General features: G+C 42.9%; 1 protein-coding gene across 5 annotated transcripts in view; it reads right to left on the bottom strand.

Moving 5' to 3' along the window:
• Positions 1-11918, bottom strand: part of DIS3L2 (DIS3 like 3'-5' exoribonuclease 2) — a 345537-nt gene extending 333619 nt beyond the window's left edge. For 2 of the 5 annotated variants that reach the window (XM_079782046.1, XM_079782041.1), the window contains exons 1-2: positions 11856-11899; positions 8579-8658 (exon numbers count right to left, since the gene is read on the bottom strand). The gene's annotated coding sequence lies outside the window, so the exon portion shown is untranslated. Of the gene's footprint in view, positions 1-8578; positions 8659-10215; positions 10318-11855 lie in introns of those variants that run through there. The other 3 variants (XM_079782042.1, XM_079782043.1, XM_079782044.1) reach the window with 3 other exon arrangements.
• Between the last annotated feature and the right edge of the window lie 3889 nt (positions 11919-15807).

The following is a 15807-nucleotide window of genomic DNA, read 5'->3' as shown; positions in this document are numbered from 1 at the left end:
TCTGGGACTGCTGGCTCCCAACTGCTCACCTGCCTGCCAGCCTGATCACCCCCTAACCACTCCCCTGCCAGCCTGATCGACACCCAATTGCTCCCTACTGGCCCAATTTCCCCCAACTGCCTTCCCCTGCAGGCCCAGTCGCCCCCAACTGCCCTCCCCTGCCAGCCTGGTCCCCCGCAACTGCCCTCCCCTGCAGGCCTGATCTCACCCCCAACTGCCCTCCCCTGGCGACCTGATTGCCCACAACTGCCCTCCCCTGCCAGCCTGGTCCCCCCCAACTGCCCACTCCTGCAGGCCTGGTTGCCCAAGCTGTCCTCCCCTGTAGGCCTGGTCACCTCTAACTGCCCTCCCCTGCAGGCCTGGTCGCCCCCAACTGCCCTCCCCTGCCAGCCTGATGGCCCCAACTGTCCTCCCCTGACGGCCCGATCACCCCCAACTGCCCTCTCCTTCTGGACTGTCTGTCCCCAACTGCCCTCCCCTGCCGACCTGATCACCCACATCTTCCATCCTCTGCCGGTCATCTTGTGATGACCATCTTGTGATGACTTGAAGGTGTCATGCGAGTGCGCGAGGGCCACCTAGACTTTTATTAGTATAGATATTAATCAAGTCAGTATAATATTGGCATCAAGATAGACAAACAGATAAATAATGAAACAGAAGGGGAAAACCAAGATGGCAGCATAGGTAAACACCTAAACTGCTCCCTCGCACAACATTTCAAAACTACAACTAAAAGACAAAACGGACATCATCCAAAACCACAGGAAGACTGGCTGAGTGGAAATTCTACAACTAGAAGGAAAGAGAAAAGCACACTGAGACTTACAGGCGCTGCGGAAGTCAGAGGTACAGAGACACGCGGAGATGACTGGCAACTGAGTACGCAGCTGGCTTTCTCAACCAGGAGGGAGACAAAAGCTCCTGACTACTCTGAACTCCAGTTCCAGGCAAGACTCTGGGGACCCAGACTCATTCGGGGAGAAACTGGACTGTCTGGCAGCGGGCGAAACTCGAGGGCAGCTTTCTCTCAGAGGTGCTTGCAGCGATTACCACTGGACACTGAGACCCAGGGGCCTCTTAGGGCAGGGCTGACGGGAAGCCAATGCTGTCTGCTCTGCCCCATCCAAGCTGAGCACAGAGGCTTTTGCAAGTCTTGCTTCATAAGGGTGTCTCCAGCACAGAAGTTCTCCCATCGTAGACACAGCAGATCCTCACAGCCAATTGGCCTGGAGGTCAATTCCTCCCAGTGATACCAACAATAATCAAGGCTTAACTACAACAAGACTGTGCACACAGCCCACAAAGAGGTGCACCAAGAGTGTCCACCTCAGGTAACTGGGGAGGCTGAGCCACTGGGTCCTATTGGACACCTAGCACACAAAGCCACTCTATCAACACAGGGAAGCAGCCAAAATGTGGAGACAAAGAAACAGGTCACAAATGAAAGAAATGGAGGAAAGCAAACGACTGGATATAGAGTTCAAAACCACTGTTATAAGGTTTTTCAAGAATTTCCTAGAAAAGGCTGATAATTTAGCGAGACCCTCGAGGATATGAAAAAGGACCAACTAGAAACTAAGCATACACTGACTGAAATAAAAAATAATATACAGAGATCCAACAGCAAACTAGAGGATCGCAAGAATCAGGTCAAAGATTTGAAATACAAAGAAGCAAAAAATACCCAACCTGAAAAACAAAAGGAAAAAAGAATCCAAATAATGAAGATAGTGTAAGGAGCCTCTGGGACAACTTCAAGCATACCAACATCCGAATTATGGGGGTGCCAGAAGAAGAGAGAGAGCAAGATACTGAAAACCTATTTGAAGAAATAATGACAGAAAACTTTCCCACCTGGTGAAAGAAATAGACTTACATGTCCAGGAAGCGCACAGAACCCCAAACAAAAGGAATCCAAAGAGGACCACACCAAGACACATCATAATTAAAATGCCAAGAGCAAAAGACAAAGAGAGAATATTAAAAGCAGCAAGAGAAAAACAGTTACCTACAGGGAGCACCCATATGATTGTCAGCTGATTTCTCAACAGAAACTATGCAGGCCAGAAGGGAGTGGCAAGAAATATTCAAAGTGATGAATATCAAGAACCTACAACCAAGATTACTCTACCCAGCAAAGCTATCATTCAGAATTGAAAGTCAGATAAAGAGCTTCACAGACAAGAAAATGCTAAAGGAGTTCACCACCAAACCAGTATTATATGAAATGCTGAAAGGTATTCTTTAAGAAGAGGAAGAAGAAAAAGGTAAAGATAAAAATTATGAACAACACATACATATCTATCAACAAGTGAATCTAAAAATCAAGTGAATAAAAAATCTGATGAACAGAATAAACTGGTGAATATAAGAGAATCAGGGGCATAGAAAGGGAGTGGACTAACAATTCTTGGGGGGGATAGGGGTGTGGGGGGTGCAGGAAGAGATTGGACAAAAATCGTACACTTATGGATGAGGACAGTGGGGGGAGGTAAGGGCAGAGGGTGGGGTGGGAACCGGGTGGAGGGGAGCTATGGGGGGAAAAAAGAGGAACAATTGTAATAATCTGAACAATAAATATTTATTAAATAAAAATAATAATAATAATGAAACAGAAAAGAGAGTCCAAAAATAAAACCACACATATATAGATTTTCAACCTAGGTATAACCTAGGTTCAAGGCAATTTAGTGAAAGAGTGATCTTTTAAACAAATGGTTCTACAACAATTGTATCCCATATGTAAAGAAATAAAAGAAATAACATTTGATCAATACTTTGTCCTATACATAAAAATTAACTCAAAGTAGATCATAGATCTAAATGTAAAAACTAAAACTTCTAGAATATAGGACAATGTCTTTGTGATATTAACTTAGGCAAAGATTTCTTAGCTAAAGCAACAAAAGCACAACCCATAAAAGAAAAAAATTATAAATTGGGCTTTATCAAAATTAAGACTGTCTCTCTTTAAAAGACCATTAAAGAGAATGGAAAAAGTAGAAGAAAATATCTGCAAATTTACGTCTGAAAAATGACTTACATCCAGAATATATAAAGAACTTCTTAAACTTAGTAATATGAAAACACAGAACCCAATTAAAAATTGACAAAAAATGTGAAAAGACACTTCACCAAAGCTATATGGATAGAAAATATGCTCAGCATCACTAATTGTTGGAGAAATGAAAATTAAAAACATGAGATATCACTACAAATTAGAATGTCTAAAATTTAAAAGACTGGCTATACCAAGAGTTGATAAGGATGTGGAAGAACTGAACCTCTTATACGCTGCTGGTGGGAATGCAAAATAGTACAGCTGCTTCAAAAAACCGATAGTTTCTTTAAAAGTTAAGTATATACATACCATATGATCTAGCCATTCTACTCCTAGGTATTTATGTAGCCAAGAGAAATAAAAGTATATGTCCATACGAAGACTTGTATACAAAGTTTCATAGCAGTCTTATTTATTATCAAAACTGGAAATAATATGTCCAACAATGGGTGAATGTATTTTCTAAAGAGTTATTTAAAGAACTCATTAGGGTTTTTTTGTTTTGTTTTGTTTTGTTTTTTATATTTTATTGATTTTATACAGAGAGCAAGGGAGAGAGATAGAGAGTTAGAAACATCGATGAGAGAGAAACATCGATCAGCTGCCTCCTGCACGCCCCCTACTTGGGATGTGCCCGCAACCAAGGTACATGCCCTTGACCTGAATCGAACCTGGGACCTTTCAGTCCACAGGCTGACGCTCTATCCACTGAGCCAAACCGGTTTTGGCAGGGGTTTTTTTGTTTGTTTGTTTGTTTTTATTGATTTCAGAGAGGGAGAGAGGGATAGAAACATCAATGATGAGAGAGAATCATTTATCAGCTGCCTCCTGCACACCCCACACTGAGGATCGAGCCCGCAACCCAGGCATGTGCCCTGGGGAATTAAACCATGACCTCCTGGTTCATAGGTCAATGCTCAACCACTGAGCCACGCCAGTCGGACAATAGGTGAATGTATTAATAAACTGTGGTATATTCATACAAAGGAATATTACTCAGAATTAAAGGGAAATCAAGTACTAATACATTAAAAACATGAATCTCAAAACAAGAGATCAACCGAAGGACTTGTTGATCCTTGCATATAAGCATATAAGCATAACCAATGGGCACAAGACACTGGAGGGGGTGGGAGGAGGGCATATGCCGGGCCGAGGGTGGGGGGGAGGAAGGGAAGGCTGGGGGGAGGTCAATGGGGGGAAAAAAGAAGACATATGTACTGGTCGCCCCCAACTGCCCTCCCCTGCCAGCCTGGTCGCCCCCAACTGCCCTCTCCTGCCAGCCTGGGAGTTTAAAGTATTTGTAATACTTTAAACAATAAAATTAAATTTAAACATAAAATAATAGAACAAAAAAATTAAATTTAATTTTAAAAAAGCAAAAAAGAGCAATTGATATTGAATAAAATAAGCATAACTACATACTGTATGATTCCATTTATATAAATTTCTAGGAAATGAAAATTAATGTGTAATGAGAGAAAGATCAGTGGTTGTCTGGAATGGGGGTCAAGGAGCCAGGATATGATGAAAGCTTTAGGGGTGAGGGATATGTTCATCCTCTTGTTTGTGATGATGGTCTCATGAGTCTATACATATGTCAAAACTTAACCAATTGTACACCTTAGATATGTACAATTTATATGTCAACTTATCTCAATAAATCAGCTTTTAACAAATATGGTTTTAACCCAATAATTAATAATATTTCATAATACAAATTGGGCCCTAATTCATCCATTAAAAATTATTCCTTGTTAATAATGTGTATTTTGTCATAAAATTCATAGGACATCCTTATTTCCAAACTATTAAAAAAGACCAATTTTAACTGGCAAAATTCAGTAAATCATAAAATAAGTGTCTTATAAAAGCAATAAATCTCTAAACAATATACATGTTTTTTCATTAAGAAAACTTAAAATAACTAAAAAGTATAGCAAACCATGTAAACTGTTGATTTTATTTCAAGTAGGATTAAACAAAAAAAAAAGTGCTATTATCTCCTTCCTAGGATAACTGCTGTTACAGTTTTATAGTCAATCCTCTATAACAGATTAAAGCTGACCATGGCAAATAGAGAAAGAAGCAACTATTTCCCATGAGGAAATGTTCTCTAAATGAGGTGAAGTTAAACAGAAATGTCTGGGGCTTCTCTCTGAATCCCTCAGCACCTAGACAATCACCACAAACCTCTCCTCCTCATCAAAGCCTAATGGTAGAAACAATCCAATTTCACTAAAGGAAGCCTACAGAGGAACCTAAAGAAAAGAGTTCTTCAATTAGCATTATATAACTTCCTGCCTCCTCCTGGCTTAGGTACCCAAACTCTTAAGTCTATCAGATACTCCAACAATTACTTTCCTTCATTTGAAGGATTTTTTAAGCCACAGGGAACAGGTAACTTCCTACTATATCAGCCTACTTCATCACTTGCCCTTTTCTTTATCATCACCACAATACTTATGTTTATGTTCTCATGACCAGTGTAAATGTTGAAATCAGAAGCTGATTTAAGGAAGTGGCATGATGTAGTGTGATGGAAGGAATATGGGCTTTGGCATCAGACAGACATAGGTCCAAACTTTGGTTCTAATACATATTGCTTTGTGACTCAAGTTTCTCAATAAAAGAGTCAAATCATCTTTCTCAATGGATAAATACTGGTATTAAATGACACAATGTATGTGAATTACTTGACAGATAGGAGGTGATCCATTAATTATAATCTCCACAATACACCATAATTTTAAATAGTGGGGGAGAAAGGTAGTTTTTTTGGACTAACAGTTGACTAAACTTGACTAATTCTAGCCTCACCACAAAAGTTAATCACATAATTGCAACTCCGGGACACCAAGTTCCTACTATGGTTCCAAATAAAATGCTATCTGAAAAGTCCTCATTGTCAAATCTTTCTATCTCCTGTCACATGACCAAAGGAGCATTCTGTGCAGTTCCACCACCACCCTCAGACTAATAAAGACAACAAGAATTCTGGCCAAGTTTCCCTGACATCACCAATAATGGCTTAAATGGCTAGACCTCAGAGGTATCTATTCCAGGCCCACAGTTTGATTTTTACTTGTGCTCAGTAGTATTTGAATGAAGTTGAACTTAATTTCTCACAGCAATTCCTCAGATTTTTTTTTTTTGAAGGTTAAATTAGGAGGACACTTTAAAAGTTGGATTTTTACGGAGTGGATCCAGAGTCATGGAAGCAAGGAACAAAGTGCGGAATCTCAGGAAGGCGGGGGAGGGTGGATGGATGGGAGTTAATCAACCAAAGACCTTGTATGCATATATGCGTAACCCATGAACACAGAGAGTGGGGTGTTGAGGGCCTGGGGTGGGGGGCGGGGGTGAGTTGGAGAGGGTCGATGGGGGAAAAGGAAGAACCTATGTAATACATTCAACAATAAAGATTTTTTTAAAAATAAATTAAAAAATAAAAGTTGGGGTGAGGCCACGTGCCCCTGGGTCCGGGTGAAGCTAGATCCCGGGTCCGGGTGAGGCCACGCGCCCCTGGGTCCAGGTGAGGCCATGCGCCCCTGGGTCCAGGTGAAGCTGGATCCCGGGTCCAGGTGAGGCCATGTGCCCCTGGATCCGGGTGAGGCTGGGTCCCGGGTCCGGGGGAAGCCGTGTGCACCTGGGTCCAGGTGAGGCCACGCACCCCCTGGGTCCGGGTGAGGCCACGTGCCCCTGGGTCCGGATGAAGCCGTGCCCCTGGGTCCGGCCGAGACCCAACCAGAGGGAATCGAACCTGCATTACCACCATTTGTCCACCATCCAGAGCTGAGGGGTCAGTGCCGACATGTACACATAAGGAACTGGTGGACATTGATATTGGGTCTCAAAAGAACTGTTGGTCCAGAAAGAAACTCACTACAGACTGATTCATTTGCCTGTCAGCATAACTATTATTGCTCATCTCACATTCAGTTCATATAAGTATATCTCTAGTGACACATGATCTCGCTCATCTAGGGGAAATGATGAACAACATAGACTGATGAACAAGAACAGAACCAGAAACAAGGAGGCATCGATCGGACTATCGGGCCTCAGAGGGAGGATAGGGGAGGGTGGGGGGAGGGGGGAGAGATCAACCAAAGGACTTGTGTGCATGCATATGAGCCTAACCAATGGTTAAGTTCAACAGGGGGTTGGGGCATCCGTGGGGAGGGGTGTGGGATGGGAATGGGGGGATTAGGACAAATATGTGATACCTTAATCAATAAAGAAATTTAAAAAAATAAAAAAATAATAAAAAAAATAAAAAATAAAAAGTTGGATTCTATAAGGCTGGTCCTATAACATTATAGGAAAGCAAAGTCTGAGGTAAATGAGGAAACTACAAATAAAAGTTTATAAATCTTCCTCATACAAGAAAATGCTCTTTTACACGTTTTTAGCCCTAAAGATATTGAGCCATCTCAAAATCATTTCCAGTACAATACCCCAAAATCAACTGATTCATAGGCATTCTGAGATGAGCACTATATAGTGTGGTACAAATATGATTCTTTCAAAAACATTTAGCAGCAATAAAGCTCACAAAGAAGCATTAAACCTTTGCCTCAAAATAAATCAGCTAATCTAAAAAGTTTAATGCATTAGGTTTTCCACTTCTGATTGTTTTTTTTCATTAGATTTTCATCAAAATTTGTAGGGAAACCCAAGTATGTGTGCCATGGACAAATATATGCAATATAGAGAGCATTAGGAAAAGGTAAGAAAGTCTTAACTCTGATTGCAAAGGTGAAAGAATTACTCAACTGCAGATGGACTAGTGTAAATTTGATTAATATAACCAAGGATCTAAAAAATCAATGAAGTTCAAAATTTTATGTAGGGCCACCTCTTAGGCAATGAAAGTCCTGGAGACAATCGATTCATTAATAAATATTTCCTAGGCATCTAATATGCCTCTGCATAATGTTATGGAGATAGGAAAATGTGCCTGTGCCTCAGTGGTACTTAAATTACAACATGTTAGCAGGCTGAAGCAGAAAAGGCACCCACCCAAGAGTTGGAAGATTAGAGCTCTAGTCCAACTTTGCCCGACTCTCTAGATGTCTGTCCCTAAGCAAACTTCTATAGAACTCAATTTTCTTTTATTTTTTCCACTGATTTCTAGAGAGAGCGGAAGGAAGGGGGCAGGGGAGAAAGAGAGAAACATCAATGTGACAGAGACACATCCATTGGCTGCTTCTTGGTTGCCTCCTGCACGCTCCCTGACCTGGGGCAGGAATCAAACCTGCAACCCAGGTATGTGTCCTTGAAAGGAGTCGAGCCTGCAACTCTCTGGTGCACAGGCCGACGCTCTAACCACTGAATTACCCTGGCCAGGGCTCACCTAGAAAATTGCTAAGGGCTCTTCCACTCTGGGTCTATTAAGCCAAGTAAAAGGACAAGGGAGAGGAAATGGGCCTTAAAGAACTGGAAGGATTTAAATTGACTGAGAAGAAAGGATATTCTAGGGAAGGAGCATGAAGGTAAAAATGAACATACCTTGTACAATTTCACTTATATGAGATATCTGGAGTAGTCAAAATCATGGAAACTGAAGGTAAAAGGGTAGGTGCCAGGAGCTGAGGGAAGGAGAAATAGGAAATTGTTCAATAGGTAGAGTTTTCATTTTGCAAGATGACAAAGTCCTAGAGATCTGTTATACAACAATGTAAATATAGTTAACACTTCAAAATGATTAAGAAGGTAAATTTAATGTTTCTATTACCACAATTAAAAAGAAAAAGAGTCACAGAAATTAGTGTCCTAGAGGTCACACACTAATGCAAAAACATTTCAAATCAACTTCTAGTTTCTAATCCTAATCTCTAAAATTCCTTTTCTCCCAATTAGAAAAGTGAACATGTATTGCTAGTGGGACATAGAGGCTTCCCCAACAATAAAGCTGAGGGAGCATGTTGAAAAAAATGAGGAAAGAGAAGACAATACAAATACTAAGCAATAGTAAAAATACAAAGCAGGCTATTCAAACACAAACTAATGGTGTCATCTCCACAAGCAATCCAGCCTAAATCCATTAAGTAAAACCATACAGAGGATAAAGAAAAACTCCTCAACCTGTTTCCAAGGCCCAGCACCCTCCAGCCCAACTCTCAAGCCCTCCTCACCCACCAGATTCTTCTACACTCTTCTTGCTCCATACATGCAGCTGTACTGTAAGTCCCTAGTCCTCTTCATGAACTGTGACATCACATGGTCTTTGTCCTGTTTGCTCTGACTCAAACACTGCTCCTTTCTTGTGCATCCTTCAGATTTCAGTCCAAATGTCACTTCTGTGACTTCTCTAACTCAAATACTTGTCACAGTTTTATATTTGTGTGATTATGTGATATCATCTGCTGAGGACAGGGACCATGTTTGCACTCACTCCCCCTTCATTTCCAAGACCAAGCACAGTGCCTAGTACCAAGTAAGCGCTCAATTGGTGGACTAAGTGAATAAATGGGCACTAAATCTATAAAGAATGAAGGGGTCTCCTTAAGAGTGTTTATCTTTGCCCTAGCCGGCTTGGCTCAGTGGATAGAGTGTCAGCCTGTGGACTGAAGGATCCCAGGTTCAATTCCAGCCAAGGGCACATGCCTGGGTTGCAGGCTCGATCCCCAGTAGGGGGCATGCAGGAGGCGGCCGACCAATGATTCTCTCACATCACTGATGTTTCTCTCTCTCTCTCCATCTCCCTTCCTCTCTGAAATCAATAAAGAAATTTTTTTTTTAAAGAGTGTGCATCTTCACAAAATGAATCTTTGGAGAATGCCCAAAAAAATTGAACCTAAAGTCCCTATTCAACTCTTTAAAAAGAAAAACAAGCCCTGGCCAGTTTGGCTCATGAATAGAGCGTTGGCCTGCAGACCAAAGGGTCCTGGGTTCAATTCTGGTCAAGGGCACATACCTCAGTTGCAGGCTCCTCCCTGGCTTGGGCCCTGGTCAGGGCTTGAGCAAGAGGCAACCAATATGTTTCTCTCACATAGCTGTTTCTCTCTGTCTTTCCCTCTCCATTCCACTCTCTCTAAAAGTCAATGAAAAAATATCCTCAGGTGAGGATTTTTAAAATAATAATAAATTATTTTTTTTTAAAAAAAAAGAGAAAAATGTCAACTCAGATGCATGTACAGGCATACCTCGGAAATGTTGCAGTTTCAATTCCAGACACCATAATAAAGTGAGTCACAATCTTTTTGCTGGTGGAGGGTCTTGCCTACCATTAGTGAAAAATGCAAAACCTGTGAAGCACAATAAAACAAAGCAAAACAAAACGAGGTATACCTATGTAAATTTCTCTAGCCCTCCTATGCCTCTAGACAAATGCTGAGCATCCAAGGCAGATATTTTAAACAAACATACACACACATCACATACACCCCATAGGTAAACTAGTTCCTGATCCAGTACCAGCTACATAGTAAGCATTCTGGAAATATATGTCAAAATGAAGAAAGCAACATTTCACAAGACTAGTAAGTGTGTATGAAACAGTAACTCTACTTAAATTGTGGTGTCTTGTGGGGGGGGTCAATTGGGGGAAAAGAAACACATGTAAAACTTTAGACAATAAAAAAAAATTATTTAGGATTCCCTATCCCCTCCAATATGAATAGAAGTTGTATCTATGCCTTAGAGAGGAAACAAATAATATCTATACTTTAGAGATATAATCCATAAACATATTCCTGAAAACTCAGACCCATACTGACCTCTCCTCCTGCTGATTTTGCATTTTAATAAATGTTATTTTACAGTTTCCCTAAAATTTAATGTGTACAGTCTCATTTCTTATTATGTATCCTTCCAGATGCATATAACACTGTAGGTGCTTAATTAATAGTTCTTGAACCAAAATGAAATTATACTGCTTTGAATAATGAATTTTGAGACAAACTCCTATATTTTATTCCCAAATAATAAGTCATTCCCAAAAATTGTTCACATGCTTGTTTGGGCTCTATTATCATTGGATTAAATGTAAAGTCATTATCCAACAATGTTACTACGCCTTCAAACTCAGTTATGGGAGGTGTTCAGTCTCTTGTAGTTCCATATAAATTTCAGTTTGTCTATTTCAAAAATACAGCTGGGATTTGGATATTATGTTGAATCTGTTTTCAAATGTAAATCAGAGATATTAACACCACCTGCCCCTACTTTCTTCAACATAGCAAATTTCACTTGAAACTTCTCCTAAACCTCCTCAGTCTCAGGGAGAGTTCCTTCTGTAGATCATCGGAAAATACAAAATCTTAACTACACAGTATTAACTGCACATTCCTAGACACTGGAAAGTTCATTTCCAGGGAAAAGGGTCAAATAGAATCAGTTAAATGAGTCTCCACGATCAACAGAACATTTCAAGTATATATCACTTTGGAAAGCAGCTGAACAACATCAAGTAATATATTTAAGTGGCTGCTGTTCAAGCCTCCTGAAGCGCCGGCACCGAACATCAGTGTCGGGGACCCTGAGAAGGCGCCCACAGGTGACCGAGCCTCGGGAAGCATCCTCTCCACCGCAACCAGCCTTGCAGCTGGTCTGCTCCCCGCGCACCTCGCCGCGCTACCGGGAAGGCCGCGTCTGCCGGGAGCAGGGGGCGTGAGAGGAGCAGGGGCGACGTCAGGGCCGGGAGAAACGCCAGCGGCGGAGGGCGCTCGCCCGGGGCCGCCACTGGTGCCCCACGCAGCACCGCAGAGGCCCCGCTGGCCAGACCAGGGTGGGTCCGGCGGCGGGATCGAGGTGGGACTGGCGGGGAGGGGGTGAGTGGCCTCACCGTAGCTCCCGGGAGGCCGGCGCTGCCAGGATTCCGCAGTTGCTAAGGAGAATGCTCTTCCGGGTCGAGGGCGGGCGCGGCGGTGCAGAGAGCAACGGTGGCCGGAAGGGACCAAGAGCGAAGCGCGGGTTTGTGAGCTGTGCAGGCGGTGGTCTGCGGTTGCTCCGCTGCAGCGGGAGCGAAAGGGCCGGGCGGGGAGCCCCCGGAGCTTTTCCCGTCTCGCCTTGCGGGGGCGACTGGCTGGAGGGGTGGCTCTAGCAGGACGGCCTCAGGGACACCTTCCTGCCCGGCCCCGACGGGCTCCGGGCCCTGCTCTACGAGGCTAGCCGTCGAGGGGCGCCCTCCCGCCCCTGCTCCTCACCCCCCGCAGCCCGCTTCTAGTCCCCGAGTGTGACCATGCCGGCCCTTAGGGTTTTACTCAACGGCCCTGCTCAGGGCTCGGTGCAGGACCGGCACTGGGGATGCAGAGGGGGCAACCCGGTCTTGTCCCTGACCTCAGAATGCCAGGCCGCCGGGAGGGCAGGCAGTGTCCTGCGTACTGGGATGGGCCAAATATAGGAAGCTACTGGAGCCTGCCCGAGAAGGGCCAGTCCAGACACAAGTAAGGGAAAGCTGATGGTGGAGAGCCGAATAAAAAGGATAAGGAAAAAAGTGTTTGAGGTCGGAGCTGGCTCAGTCGACAAACTCAAGGAAAGATCAGTGTGGTCTATTCCAGGGAAGTGTGTAGAGAAGAGAGAATGGCTAAGAATGGAACCTAGAGAGCATCAATATTGTAGATGTGACCAAAGGAAAAGGAACCCCCAAAGAGCAATCAGATGTTGGGTTGAAGGACTGCTGAGGATGCAGCAGGAGAGGAAAGAATTTCAGTAAGGGAGTGGTCACCCGTGTCAAATATGGAGGTCAAGTGCCCAGTGGTGACTAGGAAAATCAAAATTCAGGTATACAGTGTCAAAGTCTATAGTGGCTTGAATTTGGAGTCCACCACTATATGCTCCATACTGAAACAAGGAAAAGAGATTACTTTATTCCTGAATACCTTAGTGTTTTAAAAGGCACTGTCAGCCCTAGCCGGTTTGGCTCAGTGGATAGAGCATTGGCCTGCAGACTGAAGGGTCCCAAGTTGGATTCCAGCCAAGGGCACATGCCTGGGTTGCAGGCACATCCCCAGTAGGGGGCGTGCAGGAGGCAGCCAGTGATTCTCATCATTGATGTTTCTATGTCTCTCTCCCTTTCCCTTCCTCTTTAAAATCAGTAAAAATGTATTTTTTTAAAAAAGCATTTGCAAATTTCAGGATTCCTCTACTGATAACTGAGTTCCTTGAAAGCAGGAAATATTTCTTACTTACCCTTGTATCTACAGTGCCTGCCACACACAAAAGCTTTAATCAATGTTGTTTAAAGAATGAATAAACCCCGTCTTTGGTGTTAAATGTTCACACAAGTCCTTTCAGAACCCTTAGCAAAACTGCGATGTATGTCAAATTTGTCTATTCAAGTGTAGAAGATGGGAGAATACCAGCAGGGGCAGGGGGCAGAGGATGGTGGAGGTCCAGGGGTTTAATGAGTGGGAGAGGGTCCAATGGAGCCTGGGATGGAAAACCCAAAAGAGAAAAAGAACAAAGGATTGAAAATTTGGAAGCTGAGTTTTGGGGGTCAGAACTAGAAATGAAGCCAAAGAAATCAAAAATAGAAGCAGGGCCCTGGCCGGCTTGGTTCAGTGGATAGAGCGTAGGCCTGCGGACTGCAGGGTCCCAGGTTCAATTCTGGCCAAGGGCGCATGCCCTGGTTGTGGGCTCGATGCCCAGTGGGGGGCGTGCAGGAGGCAGCCCATCCATGATTCTCTCTCATCACTGATGTTTCTATCTCTCTGTCCCCTCTCCCTTCCTCTTTAAAATCAATAAATATATTTTTAAAAAATAGAAGCAGGAATAAACAGCAAAGACAAGAACAAGGGAATATACATCATAAGTTCAGGTGATTGTATAGACGTTGGACAGGCAGATCCTGTTCTGATTGGACATTTGAGAGGAAGTGGTGTCAGCCAGTATGAAGGCTCCTTGCAGGGCTGGAAGACATATCCCCATGTCCTCTAAGTTCAGTGAGCCCAGGGCTTCCTCATATGGGCCAAAGGAAAACCACAACACACTTTGGAGTGACTAGAGGGAGAGACTTATCTCACAAGTCCATAACTCCAGTACATTTCCATTATATAAAATATTATAATAAGCTCCACCAAAATATAAATATTATTCTCTGAAAGACTATAAATCTATTCCACCAGCCATCTATGGAGTAAAACCACAAAATTCTAAATTGGTTGAAGAATTTTAAAATACCCAAAATATTAGCCAAGGGGGCATAGGTGTAACACCAGCAAGACAGGGCCAGAAATGGTTATAATTTGATAAAAGGAAGCTAAATCAATTATTTTGTGAACAAAAGGGGCAAAATCAACCTTTAAGGTAGAAAAAGAAAGACCCAAATACATTAAATATAATAGGTGAAGTTTATCCCACAATGTCCTAGCAGACTTGAATATAGCATCTATTCTAAAGAACTGTGCTTTGTTAAAGGACCAACGTGATTCATGAGGCTCAACTTGGCTGGGATTCTGGGCATGTACCTTGGTTGAATATGAAGGGCATATTTTTTTTTTTTTACAGAGTGGTTCCTCCAATATTTCAAGTACCCATCTGGTCCCATACCTATAGTTATTACAATATTATCAATTATATTCCCCATGCTGTACTTTACATCTCTGTGACTGTTCTGTATCTACCAATTTGTATTTCTTAATCCCTTCACCTTTTTTACCTAGCCTCCCAACTCCCCTCCCCTCTGTTAGTTGTCAATCTGTTCTCTATATCTATGAGTCTGTTTCTATTTTGTTCATCAGTTTATTTTGTTCTTTAGATTCCATATATGAGTGAAATCATGTGATACTTATCTTTCTCTGACTGGCTTATTTCACTTAGCATAATACTCTTCAGATCCCTCCATGCTGTCTCAAAGGGTAAGAGATCCCTTCTTTTTTATACCTGCACTAGAGGAGCCCAGTGCACCAATTCATGCACCAGTGGGGTCCCTCGGCCTGGCCTGTGGGGATCGGGCCAAAACCAGCTCTCCAACATCCCCCGAGGGGTGCCAGATTGCAAGAGGGCAGTTCTTGGGTGACACACCCCGGAATCAGGCTCCCTCCTCTCCGGTTCCAGGTTCACTACACGAGAACGACAGCTGCCAAGTCACCCTGCGTTGAGCATCTGCCCCTGGTAGTCAGTGCATGTCATAGCTACTGGTCAGATAGTCACTTAGGCTTTTATATATATAGATAGTATTCCATGATATAAATGTACCACCGCTTTTTTTTTTAATATATGTTATTGATTTTTTTTTACAGAGAGGAATAGAGAGGGATAGAGAGTTAGAAACATCGATGATAGAGAAACATCGATTAGCTGCCTCCTGCACAACCCCTACTGGGGATGTGCCCGCAACCAAGGTACATGCCCTTGACCGGAATCGAACCTGGGACCTTTCAGTCCACAGGCCGACGCTCTATCCACTGAGCCAAATCAGCTTTGGCTACCACCGCTTTTTTATCCACTCATCTACTAATGGGCACTTGGGCTGTTTCCAGATCTTAGCTATTGTAAATTGTGCTGCTATGAACATAGGGATGTTTAGGTTTCTTAGGATATATTTCTAGAAGTGGGATCACTGGGTCAAATGGCAGTTCCATTTTTAATTTTTTGAGGAAACTCTATATTGTTTTCCATAGTGGCTGCACCAGTCTACATTCCCACCAGCAGTGTACTAGGGTTCCCTTTTTACCACATCCTCTCCAGCACTTGTCATTTGTTGATTTGTTGATGATAGCCATTCTGATAGGTGTGAGGTGATACCTCATTATCATTTTAATTTCCATCTCTCTGATGATTAGTAACTTTGAGCA

This window comes from Cnephaeus nilssonii, assembly GCF_951640355.1.
Source record: "Cnephaeus nilssonii genome assembly, chromosome: 10".
Classification (NCBI taxonomy): Eukaryota; Metazoa; Chordata; class Mammalia; order Chiroptera; family Vespertilionidae; genus Cnephaeus; species Cnephaeus nilssonii.
This window is presented reverse-complemented; position numbering and strand designations above follow the sequence as displayed.